Source organism: Odontomachus brunneus, unplaced genomic scaffold (genome assembly GCF_010583005.1).
Source record: "Odontomachus brunneus isolate Ranch 3 - 2012 unplaced genomic scaffold, Obru_v1 Obru_scaffold_068, whole genome shotgun sequence".
In the NCBI taxonomy this organism is placed as follows: domain Eukaryota; kingdom Metazoa; phylum Arthropoda; class Insecta; order Hymenoptera; family Formicidae; genus Odontomachus; species Odontomachus brunneus.
Genome location: NW_022639518.1, coordinates 1,360,964 through 1,366,581, shown reverse-complemented (window position 1 = coordinate 1,366,581; position 5,618 = coordinate 1,360,964).

Sequence of the window (5,618 nt, the reverse complement as noted above, 5' to 3'; positions counted from 1 at the left end):
GGGGTATTATCGTCGACGTGATATCCTACAACAGGTAAGTTAAATCATATCAATTTTATAGCGAAAACTAAAACTAAGTAATTTACGCGAATTTTTAGAATAATTATTGTTTCTATCATTTTATAAGTCCGAGTCTCGTAGCCGTCGGTAGCAGTGGCGAGGAGGCGCTTGAGCTTCTTCCACGGGATCGTAAACGCCTCGCGGAGGAACTAGCTTACCCGAGTCAGGCGACTTCGCGTAAGTACAAATCGAGAAAGAGAAGAGTACCGGATTTAAGGCAGTTTATTGGGTAAATTATGTAACACCAAAATAATTTTTAGGCTATAATAATGCTCAGATATCCGAAGCCGACTTATGGGATTCCGATAGCATCTGCAGCGTGGAAACGCTTGTGAACAAGGCCGTCGTCGTCCCTGGTGAACCCACAGGTAAGGCGGTATAAATATTTATAAAATAACAAAAGTGTCATGTTAAAATCGATTTATGCAATATAAGTATAATTTTATTTTCAGAAAACAGCGAAAATGATACCGGCATCTAGCGTTTCGCTAGCAAAACGACGACGACGACGACGACGACGACGACGACGACGACGACGACGACGTCGACGACGACGACTACTCACCGGTTATTCACCGGTTAGCAGCCATTCCAACGAAGAGGAAGGTTGTATGCCACATATTCCCGACGCGGAAAGAGAAGTGGAATGGGAAAGAATACTGTGGGAGGGTAATACAGAAATCGGACGTGAGTTATAAGATGGTTTAAAATATTAAATATTTTTACAGAGCTTGCGTTTCTAATTATTTTGCATTACTCTTTTACAATACAAAGAGGCACACGTGGACGCGCTCTCTCCTCCTCCGAAATGGAATCGGCGAGAGAGGAGCCTATGGAAGAAGAAGAAGAGGAAGAAGAAGAAGAAGAGGAAGAAGTTCCTCACGAGCGCGGTAATGTTAAGTTTAATTATATTGAAATACAAGAGGAAAACGCGCGGCGGTTTAGAAATTTCCATATATTAGGACGAGAGGCTAGTATAAAGATTCTCCCACCCGTCGAAGGCACCGACATCGCTAAACATTTAGAAAACGCGTTCCGCGAAATCTATTCTTACGCCGTTAATTCCGCTAACGCGATCGATTACGTGGGGCTGTCTTTCACCTCGACGGTTTTAACACGCGGGCCGGCCGGCTTGTCGTTCCGCCCGGTGCGAGACTTGACTCACGAGGATATCTGGGGCCTCGTAAGCTCGGTAGCGCAGAACGCCGGGGATCACGATATCGCGGAACGTTTTTTAATAACGGTGTACAATGTCGTGATGCCTTCGGACCGAGGGGGAAAATCGAATAAATTAACGCGCGAAGATGTGGTAAAACGCTCGATTTTAAATATAAATAATCGGGATAATATGTGTCTCCCGCGATTTCTCGTCGTGGCTCGTGTTTATTGCAAACGCGGTATAGTACGCACGAGCGAACTTCATAGAAAATGGGAAAACATAAGACACCCATATTCCGCGTTGCAGAAACGTTTAGCGGAAGAATTAACGAGAAACGCCGCTATAGTTATATTATAGAGGAAGGATGCGGCATCCCGGAGATCGAGCGTTTTTAGCAGCTTCTCTCGCTAGAAAATATCGCGATTGTCATTTATAATTTCAGGAGTTTCGGTCGCGGAGTCTCTCCGTTATATGACGAACACTCGACGCTAGCCTCTCGTTCTCGTATAACCAAGTATACATTAAATATAATGTATTACGAGCGCTCGCGGCATTATAAGCCTATTTTAAATTTAAAAGCCGCCTCGGCTAGTAAATATTATTGCGTTCCCTGTAACAAAGGTTACCGTCGTGAAACGGGTCATCGGTGCTCAAATACGTGTCCGCGATGCTTCGGTGCGCCGTCGTGCGAGAAGCTAAACGCGTGATTGATCACCTGCGACGCATGTAACCGCGTGTTTTACGGCGAGAGCTGTTTCGAACGTCATCGCGCGCCGAAATCTTACGCCGCCAAGTCGCCGTCGAGTGTCTGCGACGCCGAGATTTTGCAGCGATTGCGGGCGTTTGAAAAGATCGGACGCAAAACATGCGTGCGGCGCAGCTTATTGTCGCATATGCTGCGCGTCGAAACCTCTGAATCACTTGTGTTTCATGCGGCCGCTTCGAGGAGGTCGCGTATCGACATCGGTCAACGCGAAAGAACTCGAAAATGACGAGACTAATGATAACGACGATAATGACGACGATGCGAGAACAGATCGGAAGGGTCGCGCCACGTTTATATTTTACGACTTCGAGACGCGACAAGACGAAATGCTCGAAGGGTGCGCAAACGTTAAAACGCACGTAGTTACTCTCTGCGTCGCGCAGCAAACGTGCGAAACTTGCCTGGGAGAGGACGATATGGCGTCGCGATGTCGTTGGTGCGGGGTGTGCGAATTTGTATTTCGCGGTAAAACAATTCGTCGATTTTGCAACGAGAACAACGGAGCGTTTTTCCTGCTTCATCTGTATCGCGCACAATGCGGCGGCGTTCGACTCGCAGTTCATCCTGCGCTACCTGGTCGAGAACGGTAGGATGGACGAGCCAAAAGTAATATTAAACGGGACAAAAATTGTATTACTAACCGTGGGACGGACAAAATTTCTCGACAGCGCTAATTACATGCCTATGCGGCTGTCGGCGTTACTGAAAGCTTTCGGACTGAAGGATTCCGTCGCCAAAGGCGTATTTCCGCATTTATTCAACACAATTAAAAATCAAAATTATATCGGGCCGCTACCGGATATTGATTATTATTCACCGGATACGATGAAATCGGACGAACGCGAACAATTTTTAACGTGGCACGCGGAAATGACGGGTAAAAACGCGGTATTTAATTTTCAACAGGAGATAGTGCGCTATTGCCGGAACGACGTAGATATTCTTCGACGAGCGTGTCCGGCCTATCGAAAAATTTTCCTAGATCGCGGAAACGTGTGCCCGTTCGAAGAATGCACGACTATCGCTTCCACGTGTATGAAAGTTTTTTGCAAAAACTTTTTGCGCGAGAAGGAAATTGGGATAATCCCGCTCGGCGGTTATAGGAGTGCCAATGCGCAATCGCGTAAAGCGCTGCAATGGTTATTGCTGATGGAGCATGAGCTCGGACGCGCGATAATTCACGCGGGGAGAGGTCGGGAATAGCATTTATCGGAAGGCTCGCTCGTCGACGGATATTATGAGACGGAGAATCCCCGGCAGCGTCACGTGCCGCAGTTTCACGGTTGTTTTTGGCACGGATGTCCCGAGTGTTTTCGCGTGAACCGCGACAGATCGCTCTCAACCGTGTCGCACAAGGATACGATCGAAGCGCGTTACGAGCGCACACTCGCGACGACGTGTTGTCTTAGAAAACGGGGATACGTCGTTACGGACAAGTGGGAGTATATCTTCGATCGGGAGCTGCGCGAAAATCGTGAGATACGCGAATTTGTTGAGAATCATCCCATGTTGAGAAACAATCCCCTCGAACCTCGCAAGGCATTCTACAGAGGGCGTACGGAAAATATCGTCACGCGGTACGAAGTTACGGGTACGGAGAAGATACGCTACGTGGACGTGTGTTCTTTGTACCCGTATGTGCTGAAGACGGGTACTTTTCCGCTCGGTCATCCGGACATTTACGTGGGTGAGGAGTGTTGCGCTTTGATCGGAGCAGGCCCCGATTTTAACTTTGACACCGAAGAAGGTCTCGTACGTTGCAGAGTGCTCGCGCCGCGTGATCTCTTTCATCCAGTACTCCCTTATCGCGTGAATGGAAAATTGTTATTCGCGCTTTGTCGCAGCTGCTGCAAGACATTTTCTCAGACCGCGTTTACGCACGACGACCCTACCGATCGCAAATTCGAAGGCGCGTGGATGTCTTGCGAGTTACCCAAAGCTATCGAGAAAGTTTATCGCGTCACGAGCGTGAGCGAAATATGGAGCTACGAAATCACGCGATACGATCCGGTTACGCGGCGGGGGGGATTGTTCGCCGAGTATATCAACTGCTTTCTGCAATTGAAGCAAGAGGCCAGCGGATGGCCGAACGAATGCGCGAATGACGAAGACGGCAAGGAACGTTATCTGCGCGAATACGAGAAAGTCGAGGGTATTGTTCTCAATAGGGCGAATATCTCCCCGAATCCAGACTTGCGCTCGGTCGCGAAGCTTTGTCTCAACTCCTTTTGGGATAAATTCGGCCAACGGTCCAATCTACCGAATACCGAGATCGTTAGAACGTGAGAGTTTCACGGCTCTGCTCACAAGCCCGGAGCACGAAATAACAAATGTATTGCCCGTAAACGACGAAGTGATATATGTTTCGTGGCGAATAAGGCGAGAAGCCGTCACTCCGTCTCCGCTGACCAGCGTCGCGATAGCCGCTTACATCACGGCGTTAGCCCGATTAAAGCTATATTCGTATTTAGAAAAGTTAGATCGTCGCGTGTTATATTACGATACCGATTCATGCATATATTTGAGCACCGGTGATCCCGACAAGTACGAGCCGCGTACGGGAAATTTTTTGGGCGATATGACGGACGAACTCGAGAGTCACGGCCCCAGTAACTACATCGAGACGTTCGTATCCGCCGGCCCGAAATTTTACGCTTACGTTGTTCGCACGGGCGAAGGACGCGCGCGAGAAATTTGCAAAGTGAAGGGGATAACCCTGAATTTTGAAAATTTTCGCGTGCTTAATTTTAGTTCCATTAAGTCATTGTTACTAGCCGACGAAAAGTTAAAGAGAGAGGAAGAGATGGGTGAGGATAAAACCGTGATAAAACTGCGCAATTTAGCGTAATACGGCGCACCGTATTTCACGACATCGTCACAAGAGACGAGACAAAGTCCTGCATGCCTGTATTACTAAAGCATAGTTTTAACGACAACGGATACTCCGTACCGTACGGTTACGTCTCCAGCGAATAGCGATATATATATCTCTCTCCTTTGTTTTACTTATTTGCAGCGTAAGATTTTAAAATTATTCCTAGGGTAAGAAAAATATAAAAAAAAATGTAAAACTGCGAAATATACGGAATATACACACCTGTTTACTCCTCCTGTAAAAAAAGATCTATGTAAATTTTACACGTTATACTTTAAAAATAAGGACTTTTATATGCAACGAAGACGAATGTAAAAAATATAAAACTTTTTAAATTAATTTTGTTCTTACACATACTCATATTCCCTCCACTCCCTTCTACCCCCTAAACTTTAAGCGAGCGAGCGAAACAATTTTGAATTTCTTGCGCGACGTTTAAGTGCGACGGATAAAAGTAACTTTCAAACAAGAGGATAAAATATCCCGGCTGAGCGTGAACCGAGAAATATCGTTTATTCCAACGCGATAAGATCAATCGCGGTTCTAACGCTGGGGGAGGGGGGATACGAGCTGCATCCCCCCCCCCCAGCGCTAAATAAACTTTTGCGCGTTGCGTGAGGAAGCACGCTCACGGCGACGCGAACCGCGCCGCGCCGTGGGAAAGAGCTCGCTGAGGCGCGCACGCGTCCCTGCGGATGTACGCTGACGCGAGCGCTGCGGCCGCCGCGTGGGCCCTCCGCGTGGGTTTGCTAGCCCAC